This window comes from Trachemys scripta, chromosome 2, assembly GCF_013100865.1.
Source record: "Trachemys scripta elegans isolate TJP31775 chromosome 2, CAS_Tse_1.0, whole genome shotgun sequence".
Taxonomy (NCBI): Eukaryota; Metazoa; Chordata; order Testudines; family Emydidae; genus Trachemys; species Trachemys scripta.
Window position 1 is genome coordinate 127919113 of NC_048299.1, and position 22534 is coordinate 127941646.

A 22534-nucleotide genomic window follows, 5' to 3' on the forward strand; every position below is an offset into this window, starting at 1 on the left:
CTCTTTGTGTTTTATTGTTTTGCAAAGAGAATGTGTTTTGTCACATTCATGAATTGCAGCTCAGTTTCTTGTGCAGTGGCAGGACTGATAGCAGCCGTTTTTCTTTTCACTAGTCTATAATTCCCCTTCTTCTTCTTCATCCTCTGACTTCTTTCTTTCCCTTTATCTATTTCATTCTCTCTGTAGATGGGGAGAGCTAGTTTCAATACTGGTTGTCAATTACTCTCCACAGATGAATTTGGTAATTTGATCCACTTTCTTTACTTTATCAGTGAAATTCTTTGGGATGGGGGTAGGTAGGAAGACAGAGAATATAGAGAATGAATGCTTTGCTAAGGGTTGACAAGGTTTCAATGCCATTTATATATTCCAGAAATGGTCACCAGTTTTACTCCTTGTAAGCAAGTGTTAACATCATTATTAAGCTATAGCATATCTCCTTACTGATTGATCTCAGTTTTTCTTTCCTTTTTTTCCCCTTTTGTACGTGGGAATCCTTTGCATGCTTCATGGGACTCTAGAGGGTCTCATGTTTTCACACATTTTTTACTCCACTATGATAATGATTGTGAGGGGGATTTTCCAAAGTTATCATTTTGAATAGAAATCAATAGTGAAACACCCTCTCATTTACTTCAATGTGGGAAGAGTTAGACCAGTACTGAGCACTGTTAAAAATGCCACTCTCTATACATTTATGTAGCACCTTTCCTCTCAAAGGATCACAAATTGGTGCATTACAAACTGATACAGGAGTCAGTGGAATCACTGAAATGCAGCCACCGATGAGGTACAATATGACATCTGTTTAACACTACCCAACAATGTAGGGCAGAAAGTGAGAAGTACCACAGTAACACATTTCAAACTCATATTCTGTTCTTTGAAGGCAAGGATACTTTTTTACTTCAGATAGCACAAATATTTGTAATACAGAGCAAAGAGAGACTCAAGGGTCTGCATGGAAGAGGGCTCAAACTAAAACATCTCAAACACAGTTTAACATGGCTAAACAACTTGATTCAATAGCCTAATAATAGTAAAATGTGGTTTAAGCTTCTCTGCTTTTTTACAGTATATAGTGTCCAAAGCCTGGCCTAACACAGAGTAAAACAAAACAAAAAAAGCAATTTATTTTCCATAACCACAGATTCCTATTTAAACCATTTTATATTTAGGCAATAGAAGTTTTAGAACTCTTGAAAGCATAAACGTATAGCACACACCAGTAATGCAGAGCAGAGAGAGAGAGACTCGGCTTTGTATTGAACAGGGCTCAAACTAAAATGCCTACCTTTATACCACAACAACCCCAGCCAGCAAGGGTAGGAAGTGTCCAGAAATTACAACCTCTGGGGAATGTTAGGGGGCTTATTCCTTCACACTCTCACTTTCCTGGTCCTTCTTGCATGAACAGAGAGCAACAATACCCAAAGTCTGAAGGTGCAAACAATTCGATGTTTATTGGGGTGAACTTCCAGCAAGCCTGATTCCAGTTTCATTCCTTAGTGTCCCCCTTCCCAGCTCTGACACCACAGAGCCTTGCCTGTGTCCCTGTTCCCATTCCCCCCATTAGCAAAACATGATTCCAATTCCCCCACCCCCATTCCCTGTTCCCATTCTGCCCCCTTACTTCCTGATTGACTGCAGACTATATAGTAAAACTTGAGTTCTGCTTAGCTATACCTTAACCAATCATTTTACTGAAATTTAACTAACCAATCCTAACATATTGTAACATGATTATTTAACTAATTATATCCCACCACCTTAATTGGTTTACACCCAACAAAATTAATTATACAGCAGACAGAAACAATCACAGAACCAGCCAGAGATTATACAGACAAACAATAGGGAAGTGGAGACTACAGTGATAGAACAATACAGAAATGAGGATTTCACATCCCAGCTATTGATAAGTGAGTTCTTGCCAGACAGGACACTCTCAAACTAAGTTTCCTTTTACATCTTCTAGGCTCTTCCCTTTCTCTGGAGGTGATAGGAATATCAGGACAGGATTGTATTCCTAACAGCCCAATAGCACCTTATTTCAATGTGACTAGTTTGGAATGTAAGGATGTGACCATGTGCCCACCTGCTGTGATGGAATACACCCCTATATTCACACCCTACACACTATTGTAATATTCTTTGTACAACGTATGCCTTTTAAGGTATCATCTGAAAACTCATAATTTGCTGGTCAGTATTGTCCTGATAAAATATGCATGGCAACATTGTATATGAAGTTTTAAGATTCCTCTGTATGATGTTATTAACACATGTTCCATACCCCACAGCCCTGCCCATGCAGAAGTCAGGCCTGTCCTAACAAAGGAACAAATGTGTGCTTACCTTAAATTGCATGTAAACAGTAAAGAGAGTCATCAAGCAGGAAGGGAAAACAAAGGAAGTCCAAACAGTTGAAAAAATGAGCAGAAAATATCCTTCCACATAAACTCTTGGGCTCCTAGTTCTCAGCTGGAAATGTTTTTCAAGAGGGGGACTGAAACCAAAAAAAGGAGGGACTAACACACAAAGGCACCCCCACCCCTCTCTCTGCCTATCACATTTTCTGCACTTTAAAAAGTCAAAAGAGAACAGCCACTGGACTTTGTGGAGGGGTTTAGTCAGTAACCTTGCTGGAAACATGTGGTGAGAAATTTTGCATAAATCTAATATAGTTTGTTAAGTTAGGCACTAATACACATTTTATCTTTATTTTTCTTGTAACCATTTCTGAATTTTATACCTTTGTTACTTGTACTCACTTAAAATCTATCTCCTGGTAGTTAATAAACTTGTTTTACTGTTTTATTTAATTCAGTGTGTTTAAGTTGAAGTGTCTGGGTAATCATTTCAGGTAATGAACCAGCATATTATTCCCTTAAAGGAATAATGGACTTAATATATTTGTACTGTCCAGGAGAGGGATGGGCAGTAAAAGTCATACATTTCAGAGGAAAGATCTGGGACTGAGGGTGTGTTGGGGTCATCCTGCAGTATAATCACGGGTGGTAAGACCCAGGGTGTAGCTGGCAGGCAGCAGTTACACATAGACACTCAGGGTGTGGCTTGCATGCTGGAAAGCTGTTTGTAAGTGGCCCATGTGGGAACTAATATAGCAGGGCGTTGAAAGGCACCCAAGGTTGCAGGGCAGGGGTGACACAGCCACTAACTAGTCAGGATTGTGCTTCAGTATGACACTGGTGTCTATCTCCTACCTAATCCCCAGAGTGATTCACAAGCTAGGGGAAGATCGGCATCTTCTGTCTAAGTCATGTGTGGGGCCTGATCCAGTCGGTGTGCTTAAATAGTGCCTACCAGGCTGGTCCTCACACAGAACAGCTGGGACAGGGGAGAGGATGAGCAGTCCCTTCATAATACCTAACCAAGTGATTAGTGTACTCACATGGGATAGAGGAGACTCTCAGTTCAAGTCCACCCTACAAGGGGAAAGGATTTGAACAGTGATCTGCCACCTCCTTGGTGGGTGCTCTAACCACTGGGCTGCAGGATATTCTGATGCACGGCTCCCTCAGTCTTTCCTGTTTAACTGTTAAGTCATGGATAAATAATGATCAATTAAATGGTGCACAGTCAGGAACTGGATGCTGGGTCTCCCACCCGAGTGCTCTAACCACCAGGCTCTAGAGTCATTTGATATCTCTGAGCAGTTAGTTGCTCCCTGCTGATGAGGGGCTGAGCTAAGCAGGGAAGACTTGGTATAAAAAGTCACTTGCTAGGTGAACTCGAGAGCTGTGAAGAGAGGTAGCTAACAAAAGAGTTCTGGAGGGAGTACCTACAGTTACAGATTCTGAGCTTGGAGGTAGCAGGACTTGGTGGGTGGTGCATTTGGTCTGTCTGTAGGTTGTTATTTTGACTGTTTGTTTGTTTGTTCTCTGTGTAAGGCTGGGTAACTGGGCCGTGGGCCCCTGAGCAAGCTCTTTGAGCTATGATCAGTATCTTGCTAAAAGTCATGAGGCTCTAGCCCTTGAAGTTTTGATCACCCAACTGTTTGAAGTTCCTGGGTAGTTAATCGCTCCCTGGTGGTGAGGGGTGGAGCTGAGCTGAGCTAAGCAAGGAAGATTTAATATAAAAAAGTAACATGCTAGGCATATGCGAGAGCTGTGAACAGAGGCATCTAATAGGGGAGTTTCGGCAGGAGTTGAGAGAGGGTGGGAAGCTTTCCTTCAAGGTTCAGAGCTATGTGCAATATCAAGATGGCCAGTGATAGAACCATGGTAGTGATCTGCAATAGATGCGCCACGTTCTCTTTGCTGCCTGCACATTGAAGAGATTTCTGTGCACTAAGTGCAAGTTGGTAGTTTTAATGAAGAAGAAGATTCTTGGATTGGAAGAGCTGTTTCCAGTGGGTCCCTCTGGGATCGGTTCTTGACCGTATTACTATTAAACATTTTTATCAATGACTTGGAATTAAACATAAAATCATCACTGATGAAGTCTGCAGATGACACAAAAATGGGATAGTGGTAAATTATGAAGAGGACAGGCCACTGATATGGAGCGATCTAGATTGCTTGGTAAACTGGGCATAAGCAGACAATATGCATTTTAATATGGCCAAATATAAATGTATGCATCTAGGAACAATGAATGTAGGCATAATTACAGAATGGTGGACTCTACCCTGGGAAGCAGTGACTGTGAAAAAGATTTGAGGTTTGTGGTGGATAAGCAGCTGAACATGAGGTCCCAGTGTGATGCTGTGACCAAATGGACTAATGTGTTCCGTAGATGCATAAAAAGGGGAATCTTGAGTAGGAGTAGAGAGATTGTTTTATCTCTGTATCTGGCACTGATGCGACCCTGGATTGAATACTGTGTCCAGTTCTGGTATCCACAATAAAAAAGGATGTGATGAATTGGAGAGGGTTCAGAGAAGAGTCACAAGAATGAATACACAATTAGAAAAGATGCCTTATAGTGATAAGTATCAGGGGGTAGCCGAGTTAGTCTGTATCCACAAAAACAACAACGGAGTCTGATGGCACCTTAAAGACTAACAGATGTATTTAGGCATAAGCTGTGATGGGTAAAAAACCCACTTCTTCAGATGGGTTTTTTACCCATGAAAGCTTATGCCCAAATAAATCTGTTAGTCTTTAAGGTGCCACCGGACTCCTTGTTGTTCTTATAGTGATAGACTCAAGGAGCTCAATCTATTTAGCTTAATAAGGAGAAGATTACGGGTGACTTGATTACAGCCTATAATGGGGAACCTACATGTGGAACAAATATTTAATAATGGGCTCTTCAGTCTAGCAGAGAAAGGTTTAATATGATCCAACTGCTTGAATTTGAATTTAGACAAATTCAGACTGGAAATAAAGTGTAAATTTTTAGCAGTGAAGATAATTAACCGTTGGAACAATTTACCAAAGGTTGTGGTCAATTCTCCATCACCGACAATTTTTCTGTTAAGATTTGTTGTTTTTCTGAAAGATATGCTCTAGGAATATCTTGGGGAATTTCCGTGCCCTCTGCTGATACGATACAGGATGATCACAGTGGTCTCTTCTGTCCTTAGAAACTATGAAGCTATGAATCATGCTTGTGCACTCTCTCATTCTCTCTCTTTCCCAAATGACTCTTTAAGAGTCACTCAGATGGAGGGGGGACATGAACCAGGGGGTCTCCCACATCCCAGGTGAGTACCCTAATAACTGGCCTAAAAGTTATGAAGGAAGGTCTCCTCCTCCTCCTCACCGCTTCTTGCTAACGGCATGGGTGCCTAATGCCAAAAGAAAGTTTCAAGCTGAGAATCCCAAGCAGAGAGAGATGCCTCCCAGCAACCTGGAGTTAGGCACCTGAGACAGAGGCAGGACATAACACACCCCTCTCGTTGGCATCTCTCATTGGCTAGCTTTGGCAGCTCCCCATCTAGTGGGCTGGCTTTTGAGAATCATCATCTAAGATGCCTGTCTCTCCCCATGCATTGGGTAATCACTCAGGTGCCTAACTCAGGCTTTGTGAATCACAGCAATTTTCTAGGCGCTTAACAGTGAGGTGTTGTGATGCTGAGCATCATACCACCTCACCCCTTTTGTGCATTGATGCCTTTGATACCATGATGATGAGAGATCTGTCATGAGTATCCCTTTAATATTAAAGGCCTGATATTACTTCTACTGAAGGCAATACAAATTTAGGCATTAATGGTTCTTGGACAGTTTAAATCCTCTATACAACTATATTCGTCACAATTCAGATGGATTAACCCAAATTGTGGGTAGGTGAAATAAAGTATCTGCCTTAATTATTATTTGTCTTACAGTAGTCTCCAGAGGTCCCAGTCATGAACCAGTCCCATAGTGCTAGGCATTCTACAAACACATAGTGAGACAGTCCTTGCCCCAAAAAGATTATAATCTAAATAGACAAGACAGACAATGGTTTGGAGGGGAAACAGAGGCACAAAGAGGTTAAGTGACTTGCATAAGGTCACAGAGTACGTCAGTGGCAGAGGTGGGAATAGAATGTATATCTTCTTGAGTCTCAGCCCAGCACTCTAGCACTGGACTATACCATATCTCCTTAAAAATCTCTTCTCACCATATTTAGTACATTATGATGCCAGGTACAGCTATTCCATATATTGCAATTGTTGTACATGTTGTAACATCTACATTTTAATTTTTTCCATTTACAAAAAGAAGAAAAAATTAGGACTGTCAAGAAATATTTATTTTAACTTATTGCCTATAATGCCTAAGGAAACAAAGTAATTATGGAACTGCAGTGGGAAGATACACCTCTGCAAACAGTGTGTAAATTAAACAAGGAAATAAAAGCATATTATGTCAAGAAAAAATATCAGCTAGAGGTAGCAGTTGACACAAATATTAGGAATGAATTAATTTTAATATTAGGGTTTAAATTTAGTAAAGAAGAAGGGGCCATTTTTATTTCTAATCAACATATAGTGTCACCATTTTCATTTGATTTCTGAGAATTGTCAAAAGGCACTAAAAATATACCATAACTAAGGAAAAATTAAAAGAAATTATTTAAAATGACTAATATCATAGACCCATAATTTAAAGTTTGTGCTTCATAATTTAACAGTTTCCTTCATATAGGCTTAGCTTCATGGTATCTTCTGAAATTGACAAATTGTCTCAGTTCAGTAATTGATAATACTGAAATTGACAAATTCAGTGAACTGAAAAATAAAAAAGAAAAGAAATCTGATTACACTGGGAGTAAAAAGCATCCACTGATAGTAACATAATTTTATGCTGGCTTCCAGGAAGTGTGTATCCCAGTAAACTGGAAGTTGGTTGATAGTCTAATTTCACTTTGCAAGAGTATGATTCATCTATTATTATAAAAAAAAGCGATACAAATTGAAAATGACTATAATATGAGATATATTTAGCTATTCAGTTTACCAAGGTATAATATTTATTTGCTATCTTAGTCTAAGTAGTCTTCTGATGTAACACCTTTCATATGCAGACACTTCCTACAAGCTATTGTCAAATGTCAGGGGGTAGCCGTGTTAGTCTGTATCTACAAAAACAACAAGGAGTCTGGTGGCACCTTAAAGACTAACAGATTTATTTGGGCATAAGCTTTCGTGAGTAAAAACCTCACTTCTTCGGATGCATCCGAAGGTTTTTACTCACGAAAGCTTATGCCCAAATAAATCTGTTAGTCTTTAAGGTGCCACCAGACTCCTTATTGTCAAATGGTGCACTACTGTTAGAACTCATCATTTCATGCATTTCTTTTGTTATTTTCTGATCAATACAATTAAAATTAAGTAGAAAATTAATTTGATTTCAGCTTTCTCATATTAAAAGTCAAAGTAGTGACCTATTTTTTTTAAAAAGAGCACTATCGTCACTAAGTCTATTATGTAGACCATGACGTGGAACCCGGAGTATTGGCCTGACAGTGCCAGATGTTGGACATTTATTCTTTTGTTTGTAAACACATCTAATTTCTATGGCCCCAATACACTTTCAGCAAATGTGCACATCCGATTGACTTTAAGAAGATGTAAAGGTGCTCATTACCTTACAGCAGAGTTCAGTGCTTTGTGCCATATGCAAGTCCCCTATGCTCCTCTCTCTTCTGCAGTACTGAGGAGAACAAAAAATGCATTGATTAAATGGCAAGTATAATAAGGGGGATAGTATGGAAGGGAAAGTCACCACCAGCTCCTTGAGCAAATTCTGCAACAGTGAGGAAACATATGGTTATTTACAGGATGTTTTGAAGGGAGGAACTGGTGAGCTGTTATTCTACTCTTACAACGTAACTTACATAGCCAAATGTGCCTAGGTAAATCATCTAACAATATTTGTGTCTTGTTAGAGTACATGAAGCATTATGGGACTGACCCAAAGCCCACTGAGGTCAATGAAAAGACTGCCATTGAATTAAAAGGGCTTGAATTAAAATTTGGCACTAAATTTGAGTTACTTGGTACATGCCACATCATGTATACAAGTGGATTATAGGACAAAATATAATTTAATACATTATATTAACTCATAAATGTGATAATATTTTAATTATAATTTATTTCCAAGACCTTTATTGGGTCAGAACTGAGTAGCATTATGCACCCCAGGATGGCAAATGAGCTGTATTTAGTTGTAGAAAGACTATATTTAATTTATGTACAAATAAAACAATTACAATATCTTTATGTAATAAAACAGTAAGGCATATTTCTATGCCATGCCAAGAATCTTCAATTATTTTGATAGAGGTAACACAACCGATCACCACTTTTACTCTAAAGCTAGTTTTCTTGCAACAATTTCATTGGTTGTAATGAGTCAGTGATATGAGGGAGACTTCACAGATGGTGGATTACTTGGTCCAAATTCCACAGTTCTCCAAATGTTGATTCACTACCTGTAAAACTAAACACAAACTCCCCAACACAATCCATATACCCAAACACATAAACACAGAGTTCCCAAGCACAGCCCATGCACAACTCATCACAGATCTCCCAGCACAACACAACCCACGCACAAATCAACACAGTCATCCACACAACAACAACTAGCATGCACATGATAATCACAAATACATATAGCTCCTCACCACAGCACAGGCCTGTCCGTCACCACCTGCTGAAATCAATACCGGTCTTTCAGCACAACACACCTACTTGCCTAAATCATCTGTTTATAGTGTCTTAGACCCACCAGCCTAGGAAATGGTGTAGTTTAGGAAGTAACCTAGGAAAGGAGTTTAGAATTTTTAACCCCTACCACAGTACTATGAACTCAAGCAGCAAAGCCACAGTTCATCATTAGTTGTGCTTCGCTGTGATGGGGTGTATCAACCACGCACTGGTGCAACAGAGGTTAACCCTTCTCTCTTAGCTGAGGAGGCCACGCCCCCTCTGCCCTGTTGGGCATGCATAATATAAAAGGCAGCAGAGCAGCTCAGTCTGGCTGTCCAACGATGAAGAAGGAGATATGCTGCTGACTCCTGGGGGAGGACTGCCTGCATTCCAGGACGTGGAAGCCAGCCAACCAGAGATGGACCCCTACACACAGACTTGAGATGCCACAGAGAGGGGAGAGACCATGTAGACCCCAAGATGACAAACTGTGGAGAGTCGGGTAGGAAGTGACCCAGGGAAACTTGGTGGGGAAGCAGTTGTAGAACTGGAGACAGGCTCGGCATGTTTTGGTAGGATCCCCGCTGAGTGGGTGGTGGGCAACCCCGCCACCAACAGGGCCCTGGGTTGGGAGAGGATGGGTCTGGGTGCCCCTATCCTGGCCACTGCCCACCCCAGGGTAGTGGCCCAGCTCCCTAGCACTATTGACTCTGGCCTCTAGGCCGCACCGCCCTGACAGCAGGGGCTGTATTATGGACTCTGGCCGCTAGGCTGCACCGCCTTGACAGCTGGGGCCATTATTGACTCCAGCCATCAGGCCACGCTGCCCTGATTGCAAGTGTCGTATCACTGACTAAGGGCATAGGGCCATGCAGCCCCAAGACTGGGGGAAGCCCTACAGATGTAACACTCCCCATCCCGCCCCCCAAAGGGAGACGGGTGTAACAACCCTGCGACATTCACAAAGGATACAGTCAAGGTGGATGGGCCCAAATTTGACCCAATTCATAGATCCTTATTCAGAAAATATGGAACACTTGTCACAATGAATGCTGTTGATTTCAAGCCAATGTAGGTCTTCCCTCAGAAATATTTTTATTATATTAGACTAAATGTGAAACTCTTTTCTACTGTGCCATCCTTATAATCACAACCTAAAACCTGTCTAGAAGTCATACTGAGTATTTTTTCTGTACTCCTAAATGATAATCCAAGAATAAAAATTCTGAACTAATTGTCATCATTTAGGATCCCATAGTTGCAACTGAAGGCAAAAATTGAGGGCAATGAGATTGTACATGTCGTCCTGCAGCTGGAACGCCATTCCAGAATTCTGTTGACTGTGCAGGAGCCAGGAAAGCATCCAGATCATTCTTACATAGTTGTACTGGTGCTGCAGAGTTAGAACAGTAAAATTTATTTTTGCTACTAAAGTGAATAGAAATGCACATACAGTGAAATCCATCCCATTCTCATATAGTCTAAATATTCATCAGAATGTGGGTGGAATGTGGAGCAATTGAGGAGATGAAATCCACCACCAATCAAGATACAGGGTATAGGGCAGCTCTATAGTCCCCATAGAGTTGCTGTTCCAGCCTATGGGTTTAATAGCAGCCAAAGTCCTTTTGTACCAGATACATAGGGTGCTGGGGCCACTAGATTCATGTAAAACATGGATTCACACCCATGCTTGCACTTGTGACCCTCTATGCTAGCCTAGGCAAGGCCAATGTAGAGATCTTTTCCGTGGCCTATAAGGATGTGCTGGCAACCCTATGTAGCTGCTCCAGCAGCAGACTCCCCCGGGTGCAGACCCCATGCAGACCTTTAGTGGTGTCGAGGCTTTCTGCTAGTCCTATGCACCACATGTGAATTTTTCACCTACAAGAGAGCACATCTGTTGATGTAAAGATGCAATTGGCATATTGTCACTTCTCAAGTACAATTACAATTCTGTGATGTACCTAAGATGGGATGGAATTTTGCACTAATAATTAAGTGAAAGATTTAGTAAGGTGCAGTTATGGTAAGAAGATAGAAAACAATAGGTGAGACTGGCACCTTCTTATTCAATTGATCTTTTCCTTCCCTGAATGTATTCTGCTTCAAATCTGTTTACTTTAGTATCCAAAAGAGCAAGTCTCTGCCACCCTTACACAATCAAAACCCCCATTGAAATAATCTCCCAGCTAGGCTATGACAAAGCCAAAAAGGATGATGTGGGGGTGTGGGGATAGTGAGCTATAGAGTGGGGAAATGGCAGCAGGTGAACTGTTCCTACGTAATGGGGAACTCTGGAAAATACTGTCCCTGAGGCATAATGATTCCCAGAGCTGTGGGCACTGGCTTTTGTACAATAAGGCACAATAAAGCCGATAGAATTTTTTTTTTAATGTATTGTTCTTGATGACCTTGATTTCCTCTCTTTTCTGCATGGTGATCTTTTCAAATCCCTTTAAGGCAGCTATCTAAAATTCAGACTTTGTGTTTCAGATACAGTGAAGGTGGCCAATTTTTTGGCTGAGGTGTTTTTATACATGCCTCCTGTTGGTATTTCAAAACCAATTTAACTCTATTAGTGCCACTAGCTGATAAGATCAGCCCACTGACATTTCAGATATATTGTATTCTGGCCAATTAAACTGGCCTTGTTGCCTACAAAGCATTTTTTCTTTAGCATGACAAAAGTGCTAGAAACAATGCAAATATTTGTCCTTAATCACTCTGGTGAATTACGTTATATTGCACTCCACTTTATGGGCCAAATTCATCTGTGATGTACTTCTTTTGTGCTAGATTCTGATCAATAATCCTGATTTAGTGAGATCACACTGCACACAGTATAATAACTTGCTTGCACAGTGAACTGACCTATTCAACCAGGCCAGTCAGTCTGTATTAACAAGACTGAAAATCTCCCACAGGTGTAGGCTACTGAAAAATCACAAAGGTCAAGATTTTGTAACAAGGGTCGTAAAGACTGCAAAAGCCTTCCTGCTACTCCACCTCTCCCAAGGGCTGTAACAAGACACAGCATCATTTTTCAATCTCTTTTCTAATCATAACAAGACTTTAAAAACAAGATTAGCCACCATGTAATGCTTTTTTTTTTTTTTGAGGGCATAAAATAATCGTGAATGATCATATTTTCTTTCCTGATTGAGGCTCAGCTGATCACAGGGAGATGATAAAATTCAAGTTAAGTTGCAGCTTAGGTTGTAGTAACTTGCATTTAAATCTTCCAAGAAGTGTACATGGCATCTGACCAGGGAATGTAAATTTATTGATCAAGGGCTTCTTATATTAGTCACCTGCTGAGTAAACAGGGCTGCCTTTTCTCTGACTTTTCTATTAGTCTGAAATAGGTCCCAGAGATGCTGAAATAGCAAACCCTTTGGATAGGCACAGTTTAGACAAATGTTAAAGATGCATGGGTGACAAATTATTTCAAATACCAGTTTTCCAGAAAACCCACAAAAATGACAAGGAGGGAGCCCTGTTCCTTGGAATTTAATGCAAAATGAGACACAGAAACACACAAAACCTCATCTAGAATAAAACTCTGTCTAAATCTATGCTGGACCAAACAAGGAAGTTATCCTACTTGATATTGCACTTGCAGAGGTATGGTGACGAATCGGGGTTGTGTTGGTCAGTGACATTGGGAGTCTAGTTCATACAAGTTTTGTGGACATCCCCCAAATTATATAAAGTGACCTCTGTTGCAGGAGGGCTGATGCACCATTAGAACTTCATTGTCTGAGGATATTTGTAATGTGTGTGGGAAAATTTCTGTTCAGGTCCAGATAAATGCCACCTACTTCCACACTTCTCACAGAATATAGCATATAGGGCAAGATCCTGTTGTAAGCATAGCTCCAGTAAAGGAATGGAGGGATGACTGTTTACACCAGCTGAAGTTCTGGCCCGCGGCTTGTAGATTCTACCCCGTCACAGGGAACAAAAGTGTGAGGCATGTTTGAATTTACTTATTTAAAACAGTAATAATTATTTCCTGACATTAATTACCAGGAGACACTGCTGAGGTAGATTAGAAGTGCCATTTCCAATTTTGAATATAAGCAAAGCAATTGCAATGTGAAGTTGACCCCAGTCATGCTCATTACATAAAGGCTGATGAAACTGGTTTTATGATTTGAAGTTGTCACCGATCCTAGTGAGCCCCCATTCCTGGCCACCCACTAGGACTGTTGTGAGGGGAATTCAAGCCTGTGTGCTCTGGATCCCCTCGGGTATATTAAGCCACAAGAGGCTGCTGCCCTAGTTCCTTCTTTGGCCTTTTTGGCCCATTTTCATGGAGCTGGCTCTCAGTCTGTTATGAAATGGGGCTCCTCAGCCTACCTGCCTGAGGCCCAGCACTGACCCCAAAGATACCCCAGTTATGTAATCATACCTCTTCCCCAAAATTCTACCCCAAAGGTGTGAAGCTCATGGCTTACTGTTTAACTTTCTCAGGGGCACACAGTACTTGTGACACATATACAAACATACACTTGTATAGAGTAACACCTGGATGCTCTTTTATTATTAGTCACGTAAAGCACAGGACAAAACAGATCATACAAAAGAATAAACACTAAACATGTCCCTTCCTTATCACTCCAGGGAATTATTTGAGTTGGGATCCAAGTCCCTTGGGTTGTCCAGAGTCCTTGGGGCCATCTGGGCTCAGGAAAGTGAGCAGGGTCCCCTGCCCATCGGGGCTCTACATACTGGGTGACCTCTCCCTCTGGTTAGAAGTGCTTTTTCCAATTTTGAATATAAGCAAAGCTTCTGTCCTTTTAAAACCTTCAGCACCCTGTTGCCAGCTTCTCCAGAAGGGCAGTGTGACAGGGTCGGTTGCTCACCGCTGTGGCGCCCCCTCCTGGTCGTCTCAGGGAATTAGTTTTCGCCAGTAGGGCGCCCTCTTTGGGTGGTGTCCCGCCTGTCGTCTCGCCTTTGTGGGGTGCACGGACTTGCGTTGCTCCCGACGTCGGCGTCCTCTTCTAGAACACTGTCCTCCGACAGTGTCCCTTTGTCCCTTCACACCCCCTTTCGGGGGGTAAACACCAGCCCCACACCTTCGAGTCCGATCCTCACAGTCCAGGACCTGGCGTGGTTCTGGCCGGCCGCTCCCTGCGGCCTGTGGCTGTGCGTAGGGCAGCACAGCAAACAAGGGGGGGAAAAGGGGGGGAGGGGGGACTCAGGCCCGCCCACTACTCTGAGTCCTGGTCCAGAGGCCCTCGGGCGACAGTCTTGCTGTCTTCCTTCTCCTTCCTCCTCTGACTATCCCTCTGGACCACTTCCCCAACAGCCCTTCGCTACGCTAGGCCTCCTCCTCCCAGGCCTGCCGCCTAGCAGGCTATGGAGTAGGGCCTTCTCCCACTCTCTCAGGCTAGCCTGCACTGCACTGACCGTAGTGCTGGCCTCCCAGCTCTGGAGACAGACCTTCCCCTCTGAAGGCCTGGGACAGACTGACTGCTCCTGCTCTGGGCAGCCTTTTATATGGCTAAGCCGGGCTCTGATTGGCTGGCTCCAATCTGCCCTCTTATTGGCTCCCAGTAAGCCCTCTCCTGATTGGTTGGGCGGCTGCGCAGGCGCCTAGACCTGCTGCAGCCTACCCTCTCTGAGTGTGGGCAATCGCCCCACCACACACCCTCCCCCTTAAGAACCTTCCGGGGGGGGGGGGGTGTATCCTAACCGGCCTAATGGTCTAGAGCCCGGGAAGCAGCCTTTGTCTCACAGTGGCTCAGCTTACCGGCTCAAAGTCTAGGAACTTAGCCCTTGTCACCGGGCCCTATGGCCTACTGGCCCAAAGTCCCGGAAATTAGTCTTTGCCACCGGGCAACCCGGCTTATCCACCGTCTCAGCGGGGGGGTCCCACCGAAACACGCTGAGGCTTACCGGGTCCGACGTACCAGTCCGTCGATTCCCTTAAACTGCCTCCTATCTGTTCAGCTGCTGGAGTGTTCCACGGGTCTCCTGATTCTCCACGGGTCTCGGGGTCCACCGCCTCTGCTGGTCCCTCCCACAGTGAGGCTCCCTCTCGACCTGGAGAAATCACAGTCCTCGGCGGTTCCAGGAGTGTGGGCTGGTCCTCCACCGGGGCTTCCCGCCAAGGTTCTTCTCCCACGACCGTCTGCCTAGGCTGGGGTATGCTCCCTCCTCTCGCACTCTCTGTGCATTTGGGACACACCCCGTACGAGCGTGACGGATCCTCTGCCATCAGGGCTAACTGTCTAGGGCCTCGGCAGTTGGATTGGGGCTTGGCTGCCCCCTCGCAGACCACCCCCTCTGCTAAAGATCCCCCTCCTTGATCCGTTTCTTCGCCCTCCTCCCCTAGCCTGGAGAAGAAATCGGCATTAGTATGGGCCTTACCCGGTCGGTGGAGCACCTGGAAGTTGTAAGGCTGGAGGGCGAGGTACCACTGCATAATTCTAGCGTTCATGTCTTTCATGCTGTGGATCCATCGCAAAGGGGCGTGATCTGTGATTAACTTAAAACTATTCCCTAGCAGGTAGTAACGTAGGGCGTCGATAGCCCACCGTACCTCTTTCTCTATCGTTGAGAAATGTCTTTCCCGGGGGAACAGCTTCCGACTTAGATACAGTACGGGATGTTCCTCCCCGTCTACTTCCTGGGAGAGTACTGCGCCCAGGCCGACTTCCGAAGCGTTTGTCTGTAGTATAAACTCTTTCGCGAAGTCGGGGTGTCGTAGTACTGGTTCTTGAGTGAGCAGTTCCTTGAGTGTGTTAAAGGCTCGCTCGCATTGTGTAGTCCACTGTACCTGTCGGGGTTGGGAGTTCTTCATTAGGTCTGACAAGGCGGCGGCTATAGACGCGAAGTCTGTCACAAAGCGATGATAGTACCCAGCTAGTCCTAAAAACTGACGTACTTGTTTCTTCGTCGTGGGGGTGGGTACGTCCCTGAGGGCTTGTACTTTGCTAATCAGGGGTGTTAGTTTCCCCCCTCCTACCGTGTATCCCAGGTAGGTCACTTCTTCTTGGCCTAAGTGACATTTCGCCGGGTTAGCTGTTAGGCCGGCCGCCCTGAGGGCTTGTAACATTGCTGCCAGGTGGTGTAAATGGCTCTCCCAGTCGAGGCTGTAAACCACAATATCATCTATGTACGCCGCCGCGTAGTGGTCGTGGGGTTGGAGGACCTTGTTCATCAGGCATTGAAACGTGGCTGCTGCTCCGTGTAACCCGAACGGCATGGTTACGAACTGGAAGAGGCCGAAAGGCATAGGGAAGGCCGTCTTCGCCCGGGAGTTTGGCATCAGTGGGATCTGCCAATATCCTTTAGTCAAATCTAAGGTTGACAGATACTTGGCTCCCCCAAGGCACTCTAACAGTTCATCCACTCTCGGCATTGGATAGGCATCAAAACGGGAGATAGCATTGACCTTCCGGAAATCGATGCAAAACAGAGTCATCCCGTCTGGTTTTGGAACTAGGACGATAGGGCTCCGCCACTCACTCGTCGACTCCTCTACCACTCCCATCTCTAACATCGTCTCTACCTCCCGTCGAACTGTATCCCACATTTTCTTGGGCAACGCCGGTGGTTCTCCGTCACCCTCTTCCCGGGGTCGGTGGCGATATGATGACTCATTAAAGTTGTCCGGCCCGGGCGGGCCGATAAAACGTCTGGAAACTTTTCTACCACCCGTTGTAGTTGCCCCCTTTGTCTGGGGCTGAGGCCTGACCCCAGCGTGGCCGGTCCGGGGTCGGGAAGGTCCCCTGCTAGGGGTCCAAGTTCCGAATCTGGGGTGGACGGGCCAATGAACATGGCTTCCCTGGTTTTCCAGGCCTTTAGAAGGTTAATGTGATAAATGCGCATCTCTTTACGTCGACCAGGTAGTCTGACCTCGTAATCGACCAGCCCCACTCGTCGGATCACTTCATAGGGACCCTGCCATTTGGCTAGGAGCTTCGACTCGGCAGAGGGCGGTAAAAGCAGCACCCGATCACCTGGGGTGAACTTCCTCCCTCTAGTCCCTCGATTATAGAGGTGCTCCTGGCATGCCTGGGCCCGTTCCAGGTTTTCACGGGTGAAGGCCCCTAACGTTTGGAGTCGCTCCCGGAGTTGTAGCACGTATTGTGTGGTCCCAAGGACCCATGTTTCCTGTGTTTCCCACTCCTCCTTCAGGAGATCCAGTATTCCCCTGGGCTGCCTGCCATATAAGAGCTCGAAAGGCGAGAACCCCGTCGAGGCCTGTGGTACCTCTCTTATTGCAAACAGCAGGGCCGGCAATAAGGTGTCCCAATGCGAGGGGTCCTCCTCCACAAACTTCCGCAACATGGCTTTTAGCGTACCATTGAACCGCTCTACCAAGCCATCGGTCTGCGGGTGGTACACCGATGTCCGGAGGGTCCGGATATGGAGGAGGCGACATAGCTCGGCTATTAACTTGGAGGACACATTGGTGCCCTGGTCCGTCAATATTTCCCCGGGTATCCCAACCCGGGTGAAAATCTTTACCAATTCACCCGCAATGGTCAGTGCCGTCGCTGTCTTTAGGGGAACGGCTTCGGGATAGCGTGTTGCGTAGTCCACGACTACTAGTATAAAGCGGTTCCCTGTCTTACTTTGCTCAAGGGGGCCGACGAGGTCCATCCCGATCCGTTCAAAGGGTACCCCCATGACTGGCATGGGTACCAGGGGTGCAGGGGCTACCCCTTTCGGTCCGGCTTGCTGGCATTCTGGGCACGAAGTGCAAAAGTCTGCCACTTCCCGGTGGATGCCTGGCCAGAAAAACCGGCGGGCCACCCTCTGTAGGGTCTTCTCGCGTCCCAGGTGTCCGGCCCAAGGGTTTGCGTGGGCTAAATGGAAGAGGGCGGCTCGCAGTCTCCGGGGGACCAACAGCTGGCGGAACGTCTCCCAGGTCTGGGGTTCCTGCGCTATTCGGTACAGGCGATCTTGCCATACCTCAAAGCGGGTGCCCTGCGGAGTCCGTAGCGTCCCATCCCCCTCAATAGCAGGGTTGGTAGCTTGTTCCCAGGCTCGGCTTAGGGTTGGGTCTTCCTGTTGCTCCCGTAAGAAATCCCCGTCACGCTCTAACTCTACCTGGGCGTCCTCCACCGAACGGGGCCTGCCTCCAGGACAATTCACGGAGGTCTCTGCCGTCAAGGAGGTCCCCTTGCCGGGGTCACCCCTTGTCCTGTGCCCGAGCAGCCCCGTTCCTGGTGCTATAGTCCAGTCTGGTCGGGGCTTGGGCAGCTGATATCTCAGGAGGACCTCTCCAAAGCCGGGCCAATCTCGTCCAAACACCACCGGGTAGGCCAGCCTAGGGGCCACTCCTACTCGGAGACCCTCCTCTCGGCAGCCTACTCCCATCTTGACCCAGGCTGTGGGATACTGGCGGATGTCCCCATGCACACACTGTAGGTAGATCGGGGGCCCCAAAAGATTGAGATTCGGGACCAGCCCCTCTCGTATGAGGGTCTGACTACACCCCGAATCTACGAGGGCCTTGGTGGGGTTCCCTTCAACCCGGACTGGGACTATCAACTTTCCTGCCCCTCTCTTACGTGCCCGTTGTCCGGCCATCCAGGCCTGCCCATAGCTGCAGTCCATAAAAGGGCAATCTCGCCGGAAATGTCCTTCTTGACCGCAGCCCCAGCACCTCTCTCGGGTCTCGGCCGGGCTTGTGCCTCCTCCGGGGGGGGGCCTGTTCGCTCCGGGGGCTGTCGCTCCCTCCGAGTCATCACCGGTAGTAACTTGGGTTGGGGTTCAGGGTTGGGAGGCCTCGGATGCCCATGGCTGTTGCCTGCCAGTGGTTCGGAGGCTCCCGCCCCACGAGAGTTTCCCTTCTCTGCGCCGCCCTTGCGACCAAGGCTTCCGGCCGCTCGGGGTGGGGCCTCCGCCCCCTCGGCCGATAAGTAATCCTCCATTAAGGCCACTGCTGCGGAGAGGGTGGCCGGGCGATGCCGTCGCACCCAGGCCCTCCCTCCTGGGGGTAGGATCTGGGTGAACTGCTCTAAGGCTACCATCTCCGCCACCTGGGGTCCCGTCAGGCCCTCTGGGTTCAACCACCTCCAGCAGTGGTCTCGGATGCGTTGGGCCACAGCGCGGGGTCGGGCCCCCGGAGGATATTGTTCCTTATGGAGACGCTGTCGGTAGGTCTCTGGCCTAATGCCGGTATGGTCTAGGATGGCCGCCTTCACTCGGGCGTACTCGAGCGCTTCCTGGGGGTCGAGGCTCCGATATGTGGTCTGAGCCTGCCCCGTCAAATAAGGAGCTAGTAACGTGGCCCAATGTTCTGAAGGCCACCGGGCGGCAGTCGCCACCCGTTCAAATGTCACCAGATAGGCCTCTGGGTCGTCCTCAGGCCCCATCTTGGTGAGGCGTACCGGTAGTGCCCCTGGGGTATCCCCCAGTCCCGTCCCCAAGGGGGCGGCAGGGGTGCCTCCCGCCGGGCGTAATAGCGTGGCCATCTGTTGCACCAAATGTTCCTGCTGCACCCACTGCTGGGTGGCAAACTCCCGGAGGAGCTGCTGCTGATTCTCTTGGTGCTGGGTCATCATCAGCTGCTGCTGAGTGGTCATTTGCTGCAGCATTTGAACCTGCTGCTGGTGCTGCTGGGCCGATTGCTCCTGCTGCTTCTCTAGCAGCCATTTTAATAACTTCTCAGCCTCCATGTTGGGGTTCAGCGGGTTACTCCCGATTCAACCCCCACACTCTGGACCCCTTTGGTGGGTCCGGGTCTGTACCCACAATCTGGGTCGACCGTCTGTCTGCGCAAGGCACTACTCTGGGCAATAGTCCGCAGTCTTGGCGCTGGCCCCTCATATCAGGGGCGGACCGCTATGCCCGCATTCTCCACCACGTGTGACAGGGTTGGTTGCTCACCGCTGTGGCGCCCCCTCCTGGTTGTCTCAGGGAATTAGTTTGCGCCAGTAGGGCGCCCTCTTTGGGTGGTGTCCCGCCTGTCGTCTCGCCTTTGTGGGGTGCACAGACTTGCGTTGCTCCCGACGTCGGCGTCCTCTTCTAGAACACTGTCCTCTGACAGTGTCCCTTTGTCCCTTCACACCCCTTTCGGGGAGTAAACAACAGCCCCACACCTTCGAGTCTGATCCTCACAGTCCAGGACCTGGCGTGGTTCTGGCCGGCCGCTCCCTGCGGCCTGTGGCTGTGCGTAGGGCAGCACAGCAAACAAGGGGGGAAAAAGGGGAGGGACTCAGGCCCGCCCACTACTCTGAGTCCCGGTCCAGAGGCCCTCGGGCGACAGTCTTGCTGTCTTCCTCCTCCTTCCTCCTCTGACTATCCCTCTGGACCACTTCCCCAACAGCCCTTCACTACGCTAGGCCTCCTCCTCCCAGGCCTGCCGCCTAGCAGGCTATGGAGTAGGGCCTTCTCCCACTCTCTCAGGCTGGCCTGCACTGCGCTATCCGTGGTGCTGGCCTCCCAGCTCTGGAGACAGACCTTCCCCTCTGAAGGCCTGGGACAGACTGACTGCTCCTGCTCTGGGCAGTCTTTTATATGGCTAGGCCGGGCCCTGATTGGCTGGCTCCAATCTGCCTTCTGATTGGCTCTCTGTAAGCCCTTCCCTGATTGGCTATGCGTCTGCGCAGGCGCCTAGGCCTGCTGCAGCCCACCCTCTCTGGGCGTGGGGCAATCGCCCCACCACAGGCAGAAATCCCAGTCAGATGATTGTGTTCTCAAGGTGACTCCCTTCCTGCTAAACCAGTACTTCTGGGTAGGTACCAGTCTTTTCTGTAGAGTGAACAGATTTCCAGCAATTGGATACTTAGTCAACTACCCTCTAGTGTTATTTTTTTGCCACTAGTCTTTGTAGTTTTCAACCCAACAGGGAAGTAAAAAGACCTTAGAGAAGGCAAAAGGCTGCACATTCAAAATAGAGTTTGCAGTCTGACAGACACAAAGGGTTTCTAATCTCACACAGAATTTGTAAATTGTAAAAGGCATATAGCCCATCCATCACAGAAGTGAAGAAGTGAATATTAGTGATGAAATAAAGGTAGCTTTCGGTATTAATATTTACTCTCTGCAGTCACCTTTCTCTTTCTATTCTCACTTTTATACTTTCAGCATTTTCTAAGTCTAAGAAGAATGTCTTATGAGATCATAAGTTCTTCCTTCATCCCTGAGTCACAATCAAAACATTGGGTAACATTTCTCAGGTTACTTTACTTGTTACTGACCAATTCGTAACCTTTACAGTTTACCATCTTTATACTATCTGTGCATTACCACCTTGTACAAGATGGATCATGAAATTATAAAACATAGAGAGAGACGATAGAACCCTGTCATTTCTTCAGTTAAAATACTTCTGATTTTACCTCTTTCACTCAGGGTTGGCTCTAGGTTTTTTGCCGCCCCAAGCAAAAAAAATTTTGGCTGTCCCCCGTCCCAGCCCTAGAATTCAGCTGGCACCAGGTGGATCAGACTGAACAGGTTCCAAACCTCTCGGAGACTCTTACCTTCTAAACAAGGATATCTGTTTTCTAGTCAAATCAGTAAAAGGAAAGGAGAAAGCTCAAATGAGGCTCCTCCTCGAACTCATGTACGTGAACCCTAATACTCTCTCAGTCCTCAAAGAGAGACCTCGCGAAGGAGACTTGCTGAAGCAAAGCCGACAGGGGTCTCTGAGGTTTCCCTGGCCCTGCGCCCTTATCCTGCCTGGCTGATGTCAGCATCTCTCTGTGAGGTCACCACCTCCCCACCACCTTTGACCAATAGGCTGAAGTCCTGCAAAAGGCCTTTGTGATGTCACTGCCACACACACCCCTCCCCTGAAGTGCGAATGTCCTGCTGCTGGCCAGACACTTTGAAGGTTTGAGCTACTCTCTGTGGATCACCCCACTCAATGCGTGTTTATTTTAGGAAGCAAGCCGGCTAGACAGTAAAACATAAGAGGCTGCTCCCAATGCTACACTCAGTTCTTCTAAAACTAGTAGACTTGATGGCCAGAAGAGACCTTTAGAGCATCTAATCTAACCCCTTGCATGATCACCGATTCAAATGCCCTGAGGAATCAGGGGGAAATAAGAGCACCTGGAACCAGCAGCATTTCCACACAGCACCTGCCCACCACTGAGGGATGGATTCACCTCCTGACCCCCACAATGGAGTCTTCTTGTCCTTTCTAGTAACCTCCAGTGTCAAACCCCCTCCTTGAAGGGTGAGCTCCTGCCACCTCCCCCTCAGTGCCCTTGATAGCTGATCCACCTCCATACCACAGCTCAAATTCTCAGTACCCTCTCCTCCCACTCCCACCCAGGTTGGGCAGGGAGGGGCCTCTAGCAGGGGTGGGCAGGAGGGATTCTGGCAGCAGTGAAGTGGGTTGCGGGGAGGTCGAGATCTTGCCCCAAATCATCCCAGACACTAATGCTGAAGCCACAGGATGGCAGCCCTGGTTAATGGGGCATCCATCCCTCAGTGGTG